Raw genomic sequence first — 20,631 nt, 5'->3', positions numbered from 1 at the left:
AGAGTCAATAATGTTAATATGGGTGAAGGTGATGTGTACATTTTAGTCTAGACCAAAGATAATTATATCTAATTTCACATCATATTGTTTCAGATTTTTTTTTCCTAGACTGAATGGATTTACCATTTTTTTTTATCAAATTAAGATGAGAGATAGTGGAAAGTAGATGTATTTTGAGTTCAGAACATCTGAATTGAAATCTTATCCCTCTGACTTCTCGCTGTATGAGTTTGGGCAAATCATGTGTCAGATTCCTGGTGTCAGTTTTATGGTATCAGTTTCCTCATGAGTAAAGTGAAAGTTTGGATTAAATGACAAGACTCCTCATTCTAAAAAAATGCTTTTATTGATTTTTTTAAACTATAATTTCCCCAATATTTGTTCTTCTCTCTCCTACAGAGAGTCATCCATAAAACAAATAATAGTTTTAAAGGCAAAAAAAAGAAAAAAATAGAGAGGAAAAAGCAGAAAAAACCCAATATACTGATAAAGTCTGAAAATGTGTGTGATGTAAACCAGTGGATCTTCTTCCTAGGTAAGGGGAAGAGGTGATGTATCTTTTCATTTCTTATTTCATGACTTACTTCCTCTTTATCCTTTTATGATTTTAGCTTTTGATTTGGGGATGGTTGTTCTTTGCTTTTAAATTGTTCCAGTCATTGTGTATATTCTTTTCTTACTTCTGTTGTTTTCACTCACCTCAGGCCATGTAGAACTTTTCTTGCTTTTTTCTCATCTTTGCCAATTTTCAAAATGTAAGGTGAAATCTCAGCATTGTTTTGATTTGTCTTTTTTATGCTTAGTGATCTGAAGAATACTTTTATATATGCTAATAGTTTGTAATTCTTCTCTTGAGAATATTGTTTATATACTTTCAATATTTATCTATTGGGGAATGATTTATGTTTTTGTAGAACTATTCTTTATATATCTAGAATATAAAAGCCTTAGTAGAAAAATTTGATTTCTCCCCTGCATTTAATGGTTTTCCTGATCTTTGGTGAATTAGTTTTCTTTGTTCAGAAGCTTTTAAATTTCATATAATTAAAATTATCTGCTTTATTTTCTGTAAGCACCTTGTCCTTAGTTTGGTTAAGAGCATATCTTATTTGAAGAAATGTATGATGCTTTCTCTTCAATATTTTTAGAGTGTGATCTTAAACATTAAGGTTATGTACTAATTTAGAATGTGCTGTGAATAATCCCTCAAAAAAATCAACTTTTTTCTATGAAAATAACAAAACATAAGAAGCAAATATAGAAAAGGAAACCCCATTTCCAAACACTATAAAATATGGAAATATGCTTTGCATGCTTTCACATGTACAATAGTATCATATTCCTTGCTTTCTCGATAATTGGGGTTGTCCAGAGGCTGGTGGGAGAAAGAGAATTTGGAACTCAAAATTAAAAAAAAGAATTCCAAATCACTGCAAAATGCATAAAATAGATGGGAATTTATTTCCCCAAAACACACAAAAGACAGATCCAATTATAAAGTGTTCTTTAAGGATACAAAGAACATCTTAACTAGATGGATGAATATTCAGTGTTTATGGTTGGGCTATGCCAATATTTAAAAAAATGATAGTACTACCAATATTAATTTATATTTTTAACGCTATACCAAGAAAATCACCAAGATGATGGATACATTATAAAATTTGATAAATGGTCACAAAATTCACTACAAAAACAAAAGATCTAGGGATAAAAAAGGAATAGCACTTTCAGACCCCAAAATATATTATAAAGCAATAGTCATAAAAACCATTTAGTGTGGGATTTTTTTTTCTAAGAGAGACAGAGCCAGAGCTAGACTCAGAGAGAGAGACACGCACACAGAGAGATGGAGATATCAATGGAACAGATTCGACAAGAGAGAATGAGAAATAATGCATTTAGCTGACTCAGTGTTTAATAAAAGGGAAAACACAAATTAGGGAAAAACCCAACCTATACAATATTTTACAACCCATTCCAAGACCACAATGTTAAAGATCATAATATTTTAAAAAATTAGAAAAAAAAAAAACCAGAACAAATATCTCTGATAGGTGTGGGTAGGATATTTATTCTTGACCAAATAGGGAATAGAGGCCATTTCAAAAGATAAAATAGATAGCTTTGATTACATGAAACTGAAAAACTTCTACACAATGTTAATGCAGTCAGAATAAAAATGGAAATGGTCACATGGGAAAAAATAATCTTTTTATTAAATTTTTCTGACAAGAGTTTGGCATCCAAGATATACAAACTATGTATATATGTGTATTTGTGTACATAAACCTATTAAAACACATGTAAATATATGTGTATAAATATAGATAAGACAGACATAATGAAATGGCATTCTCCAATAGATAAGTGATTTAAGGATATGAATAAATAGTTCTCAAAAGAATTGCAAAATATTCACAATCATGTGAAAGAATTCTCCAAATTAATAGTATCAAATGCAAATAGAAACAGATGCCTACCAAGGGACATATTGCCTTAAAAAGCTATAAATTAACATCAACTATTCTGTATGTATTGTATTTTTATTCACTTTGTTAAACAATTCCCAGTTAAATTTTAATCTGGTAGTTATAACTTTAAATTTTTCAGTGGCAGCAAATTTGACATCGCTGAGACAAATTACTAACAAGAAGAGCAAATGAAATCAAAACAACCCTGAATTTGCCTTGCCTCTTGGAATTGTCAAAGATGGCAAAATGGATAATAGTCAATGTTGGAGGGATTTTGGAATGAGAGGCACATGAATACTTTGTTGGTGAGGCTTTAAAATGGTACAACCATTTTGGAAAGCAATTTGGGATTATGAAATAAAATGACTAAAATATTCATACCCTTGGAACTAGTGACTCCATTACTGAATATCCCAAGGAAGTCATTGATAAAAGAGAAAATTCCTATATGTATCAAAATATTTCACCAATAGTTTTTCTGATCGCAAAGAATTATAAACAAAGCCCAATGACTGAGGAATAGGTACAGATATTGTTTGTGACAATACTTCAATGTAATTCCGAAGGATTCATGATAAAACAAAAACAAAAACAAAAAACCTTATCCATACCCAAAGAAAGAATTGATTGTATCTGAATACAGGCTGAAACTGAACAAAAAAGGAATTGTACATGAAAGTAATGGAATATTGCTGTAAAAATAGTTGTATGTGTTAAATACAAAGCAGCAAGGAAAGATGTGCATGAATTGACTCCAAGTAAAGTTAGCAACACTAAGAAAACCATATACACAATAACTACAACATTATAATTAGCATCACTAAATACCCAAAGGTTATTCATTAAGAAATGAAGAGATTTGAGAAGACATCCTCCTTTGAGAAGGTAGGAAGTCCACGAGTATTACACGTTGCATATATTTTTGATTTTTTTCAATGCATTGACCAGTCATATTGATTTTTCTTTAAAAAAATGTATGCATATATGTGTGTATGCATATATGTACACACATACATACATATTGGCATATATACATATGATGACACTTTAGGAAAGATTATTGGAAATAATTATGATGATATAAGAAATAATATAATAATGAAAACTTATTTGAAAACACAGAATGTAGTATAGAATATAGTATAAAGTGTTGGTCCAAACCTAGTTTTGCTATATTTCTTTTGACTTTTTCTTGTCTTTTTGTGTTTCCTGGTTTGTTGAACATTGACTGGGTCATAGACTTTCATTATTTCTGAATCTCTTGTGTCTCCTCTGTTAGTAATCTATATCTCTGTTTTTAAACCAATATAAGATGGCTTTGATGATTACTGCTTTACAGTATAATTTGAGAAATAGAAGTACTATTTCCTCTTCTGTCTCTACTTTTTATTTTTATTTTTTTATAATTTCCCTTGATTTTCTAGGTCTTTTCTTTTGCCAAAAAGTTAATACAGTGAATAGAAGGTCACACTTGAACTCACCAAAGTTCTGGTATCAGAAACTTTCTAGCTGTGTGAACTTAGGCAATTCACTTCACTTTGCTTCAGTTTCCTTATCTGTAAAATGAGCTGGAGAAGGAAATGACAAACCATTCCAGCATCTTTCCTAAGAAAACCCTAAATGGTGTCATGAAGAGTCAGACATGACTGAAAACAACTAAGCAAGTTATTTTGAGTTCCGTAAAATATCCATTGATAATTTGATTTATATAGCATTAAAGTCACTAATTACCTCTGGTAGAATTGTCATTTTTCTGACATTAGTGTTATTCAGCCATGAACACTGGCTATTCTTCTGGCTATTTAAGTTGTTCTTTATTTTTATATATATATATATATATTATTTAATAGCCTTTATTTACAGGATATATGCATGGGTAACTTTACAGCATTAACAATTGCCAAACCTCTTGTTCCAATTTTTCACCTCTTACCCCCCCACCCCCTCCCCAGATGGCAGGATGACCAGTAGATGTTAAATATATGAAAATATAAATTAGATACACAATAAGTATACATGACCAAAACGTTATTTTGCTGTACAAAAAGAATCAGACTCTGAAATATTGTACAATTAGCTTGTGAAGGAAATCAAAAATGCAGGTGTGCATAAATATAGGGATTGGGAATTCAATGTAATGGTTTTTAGTCATCTCCCAGAGTTCTTTTTCTGGGCATAGCTAGTTCAGTTCATTACTGCTCCATTAGAAATGATTTGGTTGATCTCGTTGCTGAGGATGGCCTGATCCATCAGAACTGGTCATCATCTAGTATTGTTGTTGAAGTATATAATGATCTCCTGGTCCTGCTCATTTCACTCAGCATCAGTTCGTGTAAGTCTCTCCAGGCCTTTCTGAAATCATCCTGTTGGTCATTTCTTACAGAACAGTAATATTCCATAATTTTCATATACCACAATTTATTCAGCCATTCTCCAACTGATGGACATCCATTCAGTTTCCAGTTTCTAGCCACTACAAAAAGGGCTGCCACAAACATTCGTGCACATACAGGTCCCTTTCCCTTCTTTATAATCTCTTTGGGATATAATCCCAGTAGTAACACTGCTGGATCCAAGGGTATGCACAGTTTGATAACTTTTTGAGCATAGTTCCAAACTACTCTCCAAAATGGTTGGATTCGTTCACAACTCCACCAACAATGCATCAATGTCCCAGTTTTCCCGCATCCCCTCCAACAATCATCATTATTTTTTCCTGTCATCTTAGCCAATCTGACAGGTGTGTAGTGGTATCTTAGAGTTGTCTTAATTTGCATTTCTCTGATTAATAATGACTTGGAGCATCTTTTCATATGACTAGAAATAGTTTCAATTTCTTCATCTGAGAATTGTCTGTTCATATCCTTTGACCATTTTTCAATTGGAGAATGGCTTGATTTTTTATAAATTAGAGTTAATTCTCTATATATTTTGGAAATGAGGCCTTTATCAGAACCTTTGACTGTAAAAATATTTTCCCAGTTTATTGCTTCCCTTCTAATCTTGTCTGCATTAGTTTTGTTTGTACAAAAACTTTTCAGTTTGGTATAATCGAAATTTTCTATTTTGTGATCAGTAATGATCTCTAGTTCTGCTTTGGTCATAAAGACCTTCCCCTTCCACAGGTCTGAGAGGTAAACTATCCTATGTTCCTCTAATTTATTAATAATTTCATTCTTTATGCCTAGGTCATGAACCCATTTTGACCTTATCTTGGTGTACGGCGTTAAGTATGGATCAATGCCTAGTTTCTGCCATATTAGTTTCCAATTTTCCCAGCAATTTTTATCAAACAGTAAGTTCTTATCCCAAAAGCTGGGATCTTTGGGTTTGTCAAAGACTAGGTTGCTATATTTGTTGACTGTTTTATCCCTTGAACCTAATCTATTCCACTGATCAACTAATCTATTCCTTAGCCAATACCAAATAGTTTTGGTAACTGCTGCTCTATAATAGAGTTTTAGATCTGGTACAGCTAAGCCACCATCATTTGATTTTTTTTTCATTAATTCCCTTGAAATTCTTGACCTTTTGTTTTTCCATATGAACTTTGTTGTTATTTTTTCTAGGTCATTAAAATAGTTTTTTGGGAGTCTGATTGGTATAGCGCTAAATAAATAGATTAGTTTAGGTAATATTGTCATCTTTATTATATTTGCTCGCCCTATCCAAGAGCATTTAATATTTTTCCAATTGGTTAGATCAGACTTAATTTGTGTGAAAAGTGGTCTGTAATTTTGCTCATAAAGTTTCTGATTTTCCCTTGGCAGATAGATTCCTAAATATTTTATATTATCAGTAGTTACTTTAAATGGAATTTCTCTTTGTAACTCTGACTGTTGGATTTTGTTAGTGATATATAAGAATGCTGATGACTTATGTGGGTTTATTTTATAACCAGCAACTTTGCTAAAGTTGTGGATTATTTCTAATAACTTTTTAGCAGAATCTCTGGGGTTCTCTAAGTATACCATCATGTCATTGGCAAAGAGTGATAATTTGGTTTCCTCATTGCCTATTCTTATTCCTTTAATCTTTAAGTTGTTCTTTAAAGAATGCTTTGTAAGTGAATCTGTACAAGTCTTTTGTGTGTTTTAGTGTTTTGGGAGGTTGATTCCTAGATTTTTAATGCATTTTGTAGTGATTTGGAATGTTATTTTCTTTTCCATTATTCCCTCTTAGATTTTGTTATCATTACATAGAAATACTGTAGATTTTTGAAGGCATTTTTAGCATGCTATTTTGCTGAAATTATTGTGTCATATTGGCTGATTCTTTTTTAAAAAAATATTTTGTTTGAAAAAACAGAGAAAGAAAAAATAAAACCAAAAAAGGAATAAAAACAAAAGAAAAAATTGTCATGTGTCCAGCAGAACATCAAGGAGGATTCGAAATATATAACAAAAAAATACCAGCTCAAGAAAATACATATATTAGTAGAAGAAATTATATTCATGAATGTCCATTTTTTCCTTTACTTTCTTGTAAATTGGTCTTTGGTTCTCTGCTATGTAACTTATTTATTTTATTCTTTTTCCCCCTTTCATCTCTCTACTATGCCCAAATAAGTTATAGTTAAGAAAAGATATTTATGTATACATATATAAATATATACATAAATATGCACTCACACACACTCCACATACAGACATATGTCTTTCCTGTCACTGCTGATTGTTTAATTAAAATCTGCTCTGTAATTTGCCTTGCTATTGCTTAACTTACTCCTATCCATGGATCCCTCCCTTGTCTTTTTCCCTCACCCTTTCCTCATATGCCCATTATTCCCCTCTTATTTCTTTATAGATTTTGAAGGATGGTGTACCCTTCATGGTATATATGTAATGTTGCCTACTGAACCCATTCCCTATGTGAGTAGATTTTCAGAACTACAAGCCCTTTCCCCCCCTCTAATTTGGCTGATTCTTTAAGGATTTTTTAAAGTAAACTTTCTTGTCAACAGCCAGTAAAAACACTTCTTATATATTTCTCAGTGATCTTAATTTCTTGTTTTTTTTTCTGTTCATTCCTTTTGGGGTTTTAGATCTCTGCTTTTGCTTAATCAGGTAGATCAATTACAGCTCTTGCTTTAGATTCTCTTGATGCACTTTAGCAGTTTTTCAGGCCTCATTTTTAAATCTGTGTATATATTTGTTTTTAAAGAAGAGTTTCTTGTAAGTGATACATTGTAGTGTCTTCATATTTTATCTTGTTTCATTTTTTTTCTGTATATTGGTGTAGTTCTTTTGTGAAAAAATCCATTTTTTTCTTCTGTGTTTGCTTGTAGCTGTTATGATGTTACTTTCTTTGGGTGGAGCTTTAAATTTGTAATAATTTTTGATACTGGTTGGTGTTTTCTTAATTGAGGACTTATGTCAGTGCGACAGCTAGGTGGAATAATGACTAAAACATTGTGGAATCAGGAAGTGCTAAGTTCGAATAGACATATAACCACTAACTGCCTTAATTTTCTTATCTATAAAATGGGAATAATAATATTACCTATCTCAAGGTTGTTGTGAGGATCAAATGAAATCACAGCTTGGCATAGTGCTTAGCATATAGTAGGTGCCAAATAAATGCTTTTTCCCTTTCTTCTATGCCAGACTCTGTTCTCTGCTGTATTTTAAAATAGGAGTTGGACACATCCTACTTCCTTTTCTTACTCTGTGCTTCTCATTTTCTGTGCTGATCCTCACCTGCTATGCGTTAGGTCCCTCAGTTTCTTTGAACTTCACAGTACAAGAGCATCTTGGCTGACTCTCTCTCTCCTCTCATTTGAAGATGGAGTGTTGGGAACCTCAGGTGGGGCTGAGCTTGGTGTCTCCCAGTCTGAGGGCTGTGGTGTCCTGCTTGTCACTGCCTGCTGCCATACTCTGGGCTTCCAAAGTGCCCACTCTGGGGCTTTCAGAACACCTTGAACCTTTTTTCGTGGGAACCCTCCATTCTTTCTGCCTCTGGCTACCTATCCTTTCTGGCTAGGTGTCCACTACACAGAGAGGTCTTCCTGGGCTTGTGTTACTTTTGCTGCTTGCTCCCTTTCCTACTGCCCTTAAACTTCTGAATGACTTCTTGTGCAATTCTAGCAGGGGATAAGTCATTTACTTCAATTTGCCACTGGATATATTGATCATTTTTGGCCCAGGTATTTGCTGAAATAGGTAGGTATGTGGGAGCAGGGATATCTACATCCCCTTCAGATAGACCCTTTTCTTTTAAAAATACATGATAAGGGCAGCCAGGTGGAGCAGTGGATAGAGCACCAGCCCTGAAGTCAGGAGGACCTGAGTTCAAATATGAACTTAGATATGTACTAGCTGTGTGACCCTGGAAAAGTCACTTAATCATCTTTGCCTCCGTTTCCTTATCTGTAAAATGACATGGAGAAGTGTTAAGGTCCATGACTAGGTGAAGGGGCAGGTCAATTCTCTGAGAGCCTCCACAGCAATGAATCATAACATCTGAAGGAGTTGCAAAGTAGCCTTTGCTGACACAGGTGTTGCTTGTGGACTGGGAATGAAATAAATTGGAGGCAGAGAGAAGAGGAGAGAGGTCCGAGAGCTCGACAGCCTCTCAGAGGGGTCAGAGAACAGTAACTGCCTCTCAGTCTCCTTGGATCATTATCCTCCTTTCACATGAAGAGATCCATTCTACAGTCTGAGTTAGACCTCCAGCAGCCACAACAGAGAAAGAAATGGCAAACTCCTCCTGTGTCTTTGCCAAGAAAACCCCAAATGGGGTCAAGGAGAGTTGGACGTGACTGAACAAGGACAAATAAGGTAAAACATCCTGTTTTGTGGTTCTTCCCTTCCCTTGCCAGCTTTAGTCATCCTGATGCAATTGTTTTTGGTCTTCTGTACCCTTTCTTTGTTTCTATATTCTAAACATATCTTTTTGTTTCTTGAATTTTAAGTTATTTCGTGAATTCCTTATGCTGTCACATCAGTATTTTCAAAAAATCCTTCTCCATTTTCACTGGAGTTATTTCACTTGTGTCTACAGAATCTCATTATTGAGAATCTTTTATTTTATGTTTAACATGAAACTGATTCACAGCACTCTTTTTAATAGAGCCAAGCAAGTCTAGAGGTACAAAGAGGTATCTCAAAATCAGTACACAATAAGAAACAAGATAGGCAATTATGTCTAATTAAATAATTGAGTTTATGGCTTGGTTTCTACTTGTACCAGTAGCCTTTTTAAGGCTGCTGAATGGGTAGCCTTATGAAAAGTATATGAAAAAGTAATATGAAATTATCTGAAAAAGTAATGCCTGTTATAAATAAAATAAGGCTTAATCTGGGCCCCCCTAAGTTGCTATCATATAACTTAACTGTGAGGATAAGAAAGAGAATTATTTCTTTCTATCCTCAATGGAGAAAAAAATAGACTAAGGGTTTCATTTCAGGTAATATGGAAAACTGGTGAAATTTTATTATCTGTTTAGGGAAAAATATTTATTTTTTTCCCTACTGAAACCAACTAATATGCATGACATATGTTACAAAAAAAAAAACCCCAAAACAAAAAAAAAAAAACTAGTTGGTCTTTATTTTGAAGTCCAAAATGGGACAGCTATGTGGCCCAATGGATAGTATTGGGCTTAGGATCAAGAAAATTCGTATTTATAAATTCAAACCTGATCTCAGAGATTTACTAGTCATATGATCCTGGGCAAGTTGCTTAACTCTGTTTGCCTCAGTTTCGTCCTCCATAAAATGAGTTGGTGAACAAAATGGCAAACCACTTTTGAATCTTTGCCAAGAAAACCACAAATGAATTAATGGAGAAACAGAGATAACTAAAAATGATTGAACTGAAAGGTTAAAGTTCTTGAAGAATGTAGTTATGTCCTCCAAATCATAGGGAGAATAAAGTCTTCCACAGAAAACTGGAAAAAGTATTTCCAAGGGGAATAAAAAGAATGGGGGGTGGGGAAAGACATGAAGATATAGAGGGGGGCTATTAACTTAGACCATGGGAGAGTTATGGGATGGAAGACATGGAGATGTCAAGAAAGTAGAAAAATCACTAAAAATGTTGCGGTACATAATAATTATGAAGCTATAGAAAGAGGGAATTCAAGGAAAAAGCAACTTTTTGATCTCTGAGGAATGATCTGCATATGCAATCTGGAAAGGATCTGTTAAGAATAATAATTTCAAAACCAATGAAAGACTAGTGAAATAGGTAGTGTGTATATAATTCTTAATCTATGCAACACATCTCAAAAATATATCCTATTTCATTCTCATTGCACTCCTGAGAGTTAAGTATTATTACTCTTTTACAGACAAGGAATCTTCATAATAAAAATATAACCTAACTTCCCAATTAGCTTTTAGAAATAGATTATGATCCTGGGAAGCCTAGCAAAAGGAGCTGATTGGAAAATGGTCTCTTGACTATATTTCAGTCTCCTTCATGGAGGAATATTTTAGCATCTCTGATTCGTTGAGAACAGGGTTCCTTGAGGGCAAGTATTACTTCATTTTTTTTTTTTCTTCCTACCCTCAGTATCTAGAACAGTTTCTGGAACACAGCAAATATTATAATTAATTTGTTGCTAGGAGAAGTTAGAACTCTCCTATATAAAGGAATTTTCATTAGAAGAATATATTTCAGAGGTCTGGCCCCCAGGAATGAGGACCATGACTTTCTTGGGGAGGTAGATTAGGCAGATCTGGGGCATCTGTAAAAAAGATTAATGGCCTGGTAAGTGTTCTATAGGGACCACATCTATATTTCTCCTAATACCACCCAAATGGAGTTGCCTTAGACAATAGAATTTGTAGGATTTAACTTCATGAAAGAGAAAATCCAATTTTTATCAGTCATTTTCCTGAATAAATTATAATTACCAATTGTGCTCAGTACACTCAACTGGGAATCGGGATTTCTGAATTCTATGTTACTTTGGGTATGCCATTTTAACTCCTTTGAGTGACAGCTTCTTCTACTAAAAAATTAAGAGGTTTTGCTGTAGGAAAACATTTGGTTCAGAGTTGGAGTGAGAACAATTATACAGGATTCTTTCAGTCACTGCTGTATTTCATTGGAGCACATGGGCAACTAATTGGCTATCAAGTTCATGAGCAAGGATGCTCATATACCATAAATCCAGCTCTAAGCCATAGTTAGGAATGCTAAAATTGTTATAGAAATGCAGAGGTTGTTAGAAACAATATCTTTTTAGATAGTAGTCTAGCCATAGGATGTACTGAAAACAGAAATAGTCAAAACCGGGTTTAAGGGACGGTTACTTGGAAAATGTTCCTCTTGTGTCCTTAATAAATCTAAACATTTATATCGGTGATTTAACAAAGTGCTTTGTTACTAATTTCATAGACTAGCTTAGGGCCCAGAGTTAGGATCCAACATGTCCTTAGAGTTTGACTCAAAGACCTCTGATGTTTCTTATGTATCTTTTTTTTGTATTCACTCATCTATCTGTATATTGTTCTCCTCCAATACAATACAAATGTCAATAAGTTGAGGGAAGGGATTTTTTTAAATCTTTGTAGTTAAGAGAGATTATTACCTACTACTCAAAGTCTCTAATTACATTAATTCAGCTGGGGATAAATAAGCTGGGAAACAAAGACAAGACGCTAAGGTCTTAAATCAAATACAAACATGTGTCTGACTTCCCGTATTTTTAAAGTCACTCTATTATTCCATGCTCAATCTGTTCTAATCAGTGTTAAGCACTGAAAATACAAATGCTAGCAAATATATAGTCTTTGTTTTTAAGGAGGTTGCCTTTGAAATTGGAAAGACAACACAGGAAAAGGAGACAAATTGGAGAGGGAGGGAACTTGAAAAAAAAAACATGATATGGATGAATTCTGCAAAATTAGAAGGGGAGATGGGAGGGAAATCAAGATTACCATCCCAAATGCTAAGGGAAATTACAAGGTGAGGCTGGAGTTGAGGTATGGTGTCAAAATCCAGAACAGCAGAAAAATGGCCAGGAGAGAAGGGATGTCAGGAATGTCATCCAGAGAAAAATAAAGGAGTAAATGTGGCCCTGGATATATTCCTTACAGTGGGACTCCTGAGAAAAAATTCACCCATAAGAGGAAGGAACTGAAAGAATACAGCCATCTCCAAGATGAAAAGGTTGCTGATCCTGAGGAGAAATAAATGAGTCTGGAACAGAATCCAGAAAGGAATGGAATGAATATGGTTGACTGTTTCTTAAAATGGAAGATATGAAGTACATGATCAAAACTGATGGAATTATATGACAGCTAGCTAGCTATTTGGTTGGTCAAATTTCATAATACTGGTCTCTAAATTTAAAAAGTGAGACACTTTTGTTGGGAGTTTAATTTGGGAGCAGTTTTGAGAACTGGTAGTTCTGGTAGAAGAGAAGAGTCAGGAGGAACCCAACCCTTTGAAAGGAATAGTTCTTTGTCTCTGGGGAAATGGTCTTCTCTTTTCTCCCATACTCACTGTGCCTGATGTCTTGTAGCAGAGCTACTCATCCACTAATAGAAAATACCATTCCCCTTCAGAGACCAAACAAGCCAGAGGATAGTAAAGGTAGAAAGGAGATAGCTTTGAAAAATGTTTGTTTGTTCCATTTTTTCAATCATGTTGGACCCTTCTTGATCCGATTTGGAATTTTTGTGGCAAATGAAAAATGTTCTGCATTTCTTCCTCCAGATCATTTTACAGATGAGGAAACTGAAGCAAACAGGATTAGATGATTTGCTCAGTGACCCAGTTAATAGTGTCTGAGGCCAGATTTAAACTTGAATAGATGACTCTTCCTGACTCCAGTCCTACCACTCTATCTGCTGTGCCACATAGCTGCCCATTAAGAGTGTCATGTCTAAGCTAAGAAAAGAAGCAACTTTGGCTATTGGGAATTGAGCTGTAGAGAGAAAGGAGTCCAGGAACTGCAATCCGACCAAAAACGTTGTAATAAAAGGCAACGTGAAGTTACCATGAGAAGGGAAAAGGAATCGAAGCCTGGAGTCCTGAAGATGTAATATTTTTAGGCAATGTGTATTACCTATGTGTACCTCCCTACTAGGCATAGAGTAAAACTTCTTCTTTTTTAAATTTATTTTTAATGGTATTTCTTCTTCCCAAATACTTGCAAAGATAGTTTTCAACATTCATCTTTGAAAAAACTTGTGTTCCAATTTTGCCTCCCTCTCCTCTAGCCTCCCTCCCTTCTTCCCAAGACAGCAAGCTATCTGACTTAGGATAAACATGTGCAAGTGTTCTAAAAATACTTCCATATTCATCATATTGTGCAGAAAAAAAAGAAAAAATCTGATCAAAAGGGAAAAATGATTTTTAAAAAAGGGGAAAAAACAAGCAAACAGTAACAAAGGTGAAAATACTCTCCTTTGATTCACATTCGGCCTTCATAATCCTCTCTGGATGTGGATGACACTTTCCATCAAAAGTATCATTGGAATTACTTTGGATCACCTCATGGCTGAAAAGAGCCAAGTCCATCACAGTTGATCATCACACAATCTTGTTGTTGCTGTATACAGTATTCTCTTGGTTCTGCTCACTTCACTTAGCATCAGTTCATGTAAGTCTTTCTAGCCTTTTCTGAAATCAAATCAAAGCTTCTTAAAATTTGTGTTTTCTAACTCCATATGGGGTAACAACTGAATGTGAGAGTCATAAAATTTTGACTTATCAGTAAACGTTTGATTTTTTTTTTTTTTTTTTTTTTTTTTTTTTTTTTTTTTTTTTTGGTACCCGTTTTGTAAGCCCATCCTGGATCATGTAAAAATTTCTCAGTGGAAAAAGTTAAATCCTGGTATAGAATGTCTATACTACTAGTACTTACCCACTCTTTCCATTGTTACTGCAGTACATATAAGGGAAGTATAACCTAGGATTGTGTGGGGAATGTTTTCTTTATTATTCTTGTAAATCTACCACAGTAAACATCCTTTCTCTGAGCTACTTGAATCTATTTGCTTTTTACTAAATGCAAATATGCTGATAGTGACTTGTGAAGTATATCTTAGGAATTCAGAACGACAGTCCATTGATTCTGGAGCACTTTTTCATTCTCCTAGAGAACTAGGTTTTGATATTCAATTGGGGGCTAGTTCAGACAGGTTGCTACATCCAGGAGCTAGAGAAGGCTTGTCTAAATTAAACTGATTTGAATTTGCAGCTCAAAAAGCTTTTATACTTATAAGTTGTGCAAAAGATCTTTGTCCCTTCCAGGGAAGTATTCAGCAGCTAACTTTTTATTTGGCCAAGGTCTTAAGTTCAGAATGTCTTTCCTTGTTACAAATTTTGCTCCTTCTCAGAAAGGTAAGAATGATCTGTCACTGCTTGTCCCCCAGAAGTTGCTAAAGTTGTTGGGAAATTGAGGGAGACTCACTTTCCTGTGTTGGATTTATTAGTCATTTCATCAAAGTTGCATGTGATATAGAAAAACAGTCATCCAGGCAGATTTAAAAATCAATCAGTCATGAAGGGAAAGCTTGGACTTTTTTGCTGTGACACACCATGCATCTGTCTTTTAAATCAATGGCAGAGTCATTCAGCAGTTCATAAAATGACACAACATCATTTCCCTCTAAAACATAATTTCCTGTGACTCACAGAAATGAACCACCTTGTTCTTAATTAGAATCCCCCCTTCAATATTACAGAGAGTCTAATTGACTCTCCAGTTGAATCAGCTTTCCAAGTAGTAAGGAACTTGGATGTATATATTATGCAGACTGCTCCTCGCCTCCTTATTTTATAAATGAGAAGACTGAAGCCCCGAGAGGGGAAAAGTGAAAGAACTTGTGCAAAATCACATGAATGTAGATGAAGGAGCTAAGGCTCAAACCCAGATTGCCTTGTTCTTGATCTAGTATTGCATTTTCATAGAACAAAACAAAGCTATATTTATATCTGTATTTCCTTAGCTATACAATGAACTTGACAGTGATCAATATGGAGTCTGTAGTTTTTATGTGGTTTGCATTAATTTTAACATGGTAATACTGATACTACTTTTCTTCTATTTCTTTGCACTAGACTTGATTCGAACCTTGCTAATTTTGGGAACTATTAAACCAAAACCACTTTTTTTTTTGTTCTTGTATCCCTAGCACATAGCACAGTGCTTAGGACAGAATCCTTTTTTTCTATTAAAGGATTATTGAATTAATTATTGATTTTTAGATAAAGAAACTTGGCCTAGCTCAAGGAGTGATACTCAAGGTCACATGACAAATTAGGAACAGTCTGGTCTTCTTGAACTTAACAGCTGTAATTAAAAAGTTCTTTCTCAAGCAACAAAAATAATTGTTAGAGGTGATCAGGATGGGAGAGCTTAGCTGCCCTGGGAATTTTAGATTTATACTGAATAGTTATTTGGCTAGCTATATGCAAGAAGAGAAACAAAGAGGGGGCTGCCTCTATGAAGGCATCTAAAGGGCTTTGAGAAAATCCTCTTTGAAGGAACAAGTAGTATAGGGTAGTGGCTAGAGCCATGGCCTTTTTTGCCTTTGTATTCATGAAATTCTTCATTGACAATGCTGCCTGCTAGATTTTATGGACTTTGAAACTGCCACTTCTGTCATGAGCGTTCACTGTTTTTGTAGTTATACTTCCTTGGGTGAACACTGTTCTTAGATGTATATATTGTCTCCTCTTGGTATAGTTTCTGTGATCCTGGCTGGAGGTACTCTGACTGGCCTAGATTCTGATTGATAATGTGGTCAGTAGGAAGAGGGGGAAGGGTAAAAGAAATTATTCCTCCTTTCCCTCTCCTTCAAAAGTGATTTTTCTATCAGAGCCTTGGATCCAACCCTTGAAATGGAATCCTTTGAACTAGAACTCCTCTGTCACTCTAGTTTGCTGCCCGACTGGCTCATTGCTGAACTGCCTTCTGTTTTTTACATTTAGGCCCAGAATTGTTTCTGATTGTTTAAGCAATCACAAGATCTTTGTGTTTCACTTTGTGATGCAGGTACATGTATCAAAGCGGTATAATGATTTTAAATTGATTAAAGATGAAAAATAATTCATGTTATTTTTGCAACCTCCTGTTAAAAAAGAAAAAAAGGACAATTTTTATTTAAACACACACATACAGTTACAATAGTCTGAAGAATTATCTGCATCTAGAGGGAGGACTGTGGTAATTGAGTGTGGGTCCCTTAGTATTTTCACTTTTTAAATTGTTTTTTTTTTTTTGTTTGCTTTTTGTTTTCTCATTTTTTCCTTTTTGATCTGATTTTTCTTATTCAGCATAATTGTAGAAATACATATAGAAGAATTGCACATGTTTAACATATTGGATTACTTGATATCTAGGGGAGAAGGGAGGGGAAAAAATTTGGAACACAAGATTTTGAAAGGGTGAATGTAGGAAATTATCCATACATATATTTCAAAAATAAAAAGGTTCAATAGAAAATAGTGAAGAAAAAACAAATCTATGCATTTTAATGTTGTCAAAAATGCCTTCCTAATTCTGTACCTTGAGCCTAGCCTCTTCTCAGGAGGCAGGTAGTATGTTTCATCATCATTATGATGAGTCATTTCACTTTTCAAAATTCTTACATTTCATGAAATGTTTCATGTTTCAAAATTATCTTTTTTACAATATTGAGTTTTTTGTATATTGTAATTGGCAAACTTGATATAGATTCCCCCTCCCAGTTGATTCTTTCCTTTCTAATGTTAAATTGCATTGATTTTATTTGTGTGAATATTTTCAATTTTAGCTAAACAGTATTATCTGTTTTCATCTTCTATGATTTATTCTTTGTCTGGTCATGAATTCTTCTTTTAGCCATTGGATCTTCCCTATTCTTCTACATAGTTTATGATAGCTCTTGACATTTGTCTTGCTATTAGACTTGAATGATTCTGGGAGAAAATGTGGCTGACTTTGTGTAACTCTATTTCACTTAAATGTAATTTACCTGCAAGTCGAGATATCAGCTCATAATGTCATTAGTAATCTTCAAAAATGAAGGACAGGGGTAGCTAGATGGCACAGTCCTGAAGTCGGGACAACTTGAGTTCAAATCTATCTCAGACACAACACTTAGCTGTGTGACTCTGGGCAAGTCGCTTAATTCCAAATGAATAGTCAAAAAAAAAAAAAAAAGCCGAAGGGCAAAAGCCAAATTTAGGATTGACTTCTATCTAAGTCATGTGTACATTTGGAATTTATTATGTAAGCTCTTTGTCTAAATATAATTTCTGCTAGATGTATTTCCACTTTTCTCCAAAGTTTGTCAAAGAGTTTTTACCCAGGTCCTTGGTCATTGCTATCCTTAGGTTTATCTAACATGGTGTTGTATGTTCATTTCTGAATATTATATATCTAACCTGTTCTAATGACTTTTTAAAAATTTTTGGATGCAGTTGAGGCAAAATGAATTGCCTAGATCATATAGCTAATAAATGTCTGAGACTGGATTTAAATTTGAGTACTTCTGACTCCAGAGTCTGTTCTCTGAGACCCACTGTACCATCTAGCTGTTCCTCTAATATTAATAATAATAAAACACATCTATATAGATATAGATATAAAAAATCAGTTGGTGCTTTTACATATGTATATGCTTTCACATACATATCAAAAGTGTCCATTAATTTGGGTGACTTTTTTTTTTTTTTTTTTTTTTTTTTTTTTGCCTACCTCAAAATCTGGTACTTTTATGTTCCTTTCCAATCCAGACAATCTTTTACATTTTCTTTAGAATCTTGGTCTTCTGTGTCTCCAGATGAAAAAAAAAAATAAAGCTCTCAGATGCAATTCTTTCTTTGCTTGATTGGCATAGCATCAAATAAGTAAATTCATCTACGAAATATTTATAGCTTAAAAGTATTATTAACCCCCAATTATGAGAAGTGATTGTCCCTCCATTTATATTTTTCTGTCTTTATTTCTATAAAAAGCAATTCCCATGTGTATCATTCCCACAATAAAAATACACACACATATATATACATACACCTGCATATGCATGTTTACATGTATGTTTATTATATTATATAGATACTTTGCTGTTTCACCCTCTATTCCTTCTGGGCCTTATTGGTACTATATAGAAAGGCTGATAATGTGCATAACTTCATTTTATACTCTGCTATTTTACTGAAGTTTGTTGTTTCAATTAATTTTTATTTCATTTTTAAACTTTTTATTCCTGAAGATTTTCTCTGGTGACCATCATATATGATCTGCAAAAAGTAATAAATTTGTTTTGTCTTTGCTTATGCGTATTACCTCACTCATCACTGTGACAGATAATATTTTTTTGGTATTACATCAAATATTAATGATGATAAAGTTGTTCTTGGTTTATCCCTACTTTTATCAGAAACATTTTTTAATTTATTTGCATTGTATATAATCCTGACTCTTGCTTTTAGATACATAAATTCTTCTTTGCTTAATGTGAACATATTATTTCTATGATTCTTACTGTTTGTCACAGAAATGGGTGTTACATTTTGTTAAAATGTTTCTCCCCATATTGGTATAATAATGCTTTAAAAAAAATTCCTTGTTATACAGGTATTTTATAATATTTATAGTTTTCTTGATATCAAACTCGCTTTTCATTCCTGGTATAAATCCTATTTGGTCATAATGTATAATACTTTATATTTGTTGCTGTTGTTGTAGTCTCTTTGCTACTACGTTATTTTATTTTGTGTCAGTCACTCAATAAATATTAAGCATCTGCTATCTACCAGGTACTGTCCTAAATGATAAAGAAACCAACAAATTGTATTCTCAAGGAGCTCATAGTCTAAAAAGGGAGACAATATGGAAAAAAAAGGTAAATACAGGATAAGTCACTTAATCCCTATTTACTCCAGTTTCTTCACTTACAAAGTTTTGTTAATAAATACTACCAGCAGCAAAATAAATAAATAAATACTACCAAGGTTGTTGTGAAGATCAAATGAGATAATATTTATAAAGTGCCTGGCACATAATAATTAATGTTTATATAGTATCTGTGTTGTTGTTACTATTATTTTACACTTCCCCCCTTTTCTTTTTTCATTTAAAGTTTTCAAAATAGAAAGCTAACAGGGGAGCTGGAGCCAAGATGGCGGAGAAGGCACGTGCGACTTTTTAAGTTCCTCTCATCTCCTCAACCAACTATTAAATTCAGTCTCAAAAATAGCTCTTCACTGCTTAAATTCATGAAGATTAGAAGCATTACAACTTACCAGCCAAAGATGATCTGGAAGATCGCCAGGAAAGGTTTGTCCTGTGTGATGACCACATTTTTAAAATCAGCTGGAGTCAGGAATTCAGGTTAAGGGAAAATCTTCAATCTTTATTCTTAGTAGAGGTGAAGGGGGATCAAAAGTGAAAGGGTATCACGATAGCAATGTGTGCAGCTACAACAATAAGCCAGCCAGCAGTCTCTCCTCGCCTCTCTTCCTGCCTCTTTGCCTCCACCCACCAAAATCGTCATTTCCTATACAACACATCAGGACTTGCACAAAGAGTAGGCGGGGGCCATTCTTTCTCCAAGCATATATATTAATAGAGTATGGTCCAATTAATATTTAGCCTTACATGCTTAGGACCTCAGTGCATCAACTCAAGCCTCAGCCCCTTACAATCCTGAGGGGCCAGGAACAGACTAGCACAGGCAGCGAGATACTATTATCTCCTGAGCAGACCAGGGGCAGGGGCTAGAGAAGTTATAGAGACGCCTCTGCTATAGGCTAACTGTTCTGTCTTGATTACAAAGCAGTAAACTGGCAGATAAATTAAAACCTAAAACAGAGGGTACTCTAAAAAATGCAGAACCTAACAAGATCTGGCTGTAACCACTCAAACCCGGAAGTGACTCAGGCAGACTGTAACGCAGCCACATCCTGCATTTCAGTGGCTTTTTCAGGGGCAGTTACAAAGCTGCAGGGCAGGGGGGAATAGCCTGGGCAGCTTCTAATCAGCACAGTGGACTTGGCCTGGGGCGATGGAACTTCCCCAGCAGGACTGTGCTTCCCAGGGCAGAGACAATTCCAGTCCTGCAGGGCCATTCACTGTTCAGCTGCTAATATTCACAGCTCCAGGGTGGGCTTTGGCTTGGGGTAGTGAAACTCTCACTGCTCAGTCTCTAGCCCCAGGGCAATTATTATCCCACACAGCAGGGATTCTTTGCAGGGCACTTTCCCA

At 34.5% G+C, this 20,631-nt stretch overlaps 1 long non-coding RNA gene across 3 annotated transcripts in view; it reads right to left on the bottom strand.

Annotated features, from left to right (window-relative positions):
- Positions 1-19,711, bottom strand: part of LOC116421234 — a 64,857-nt gene extending 45,146 nt beyond the window's left edge. The window contains exons 1-3 of one of the 3 annotated variants that reach the window (XR_004231536.1): positions 19,671-19,711; positions 18,121-18,199; positions 4,790-4,826 (exon numbers count right to left, since the gene is read on the bottom strand). This is a non-coding gene — a long non-coding RNA (uncharacterized LOC116421234). Of the gene's footprint in view, positions 1-4,789; positions 4,827-10,965; positions 16,511-18,120; positions 18,200-19,670 lie in introns of those variants that run through there. The other 2 variants (XR_004231537.1, XR_004231538.1) reach the window with 2 other exon arrangements.
- Positions 19,712-20,631: the final 920 nt, after the last annotated feature.

The sequence above is a fragment of the Sarcophilus harrisii genome, chromosome 2 (assembly GCF_902635505.1).
Source record: "Sarcophilus harrisii chromosome 2, mSarHar1.11, whole genome shotgun sequence".
Taxonomy (NCBI): Eukaryota; Metazoa; Chordata; class Mammalia; order Dasyuromorphia; family Dasyuridae; genus Sarcophilus; species Sarcophilus harrisii.
Note: the sequence above shows the minus strand (reverse complement) of the source record. Positions and strands in the feature narration are given on the sequence as shown.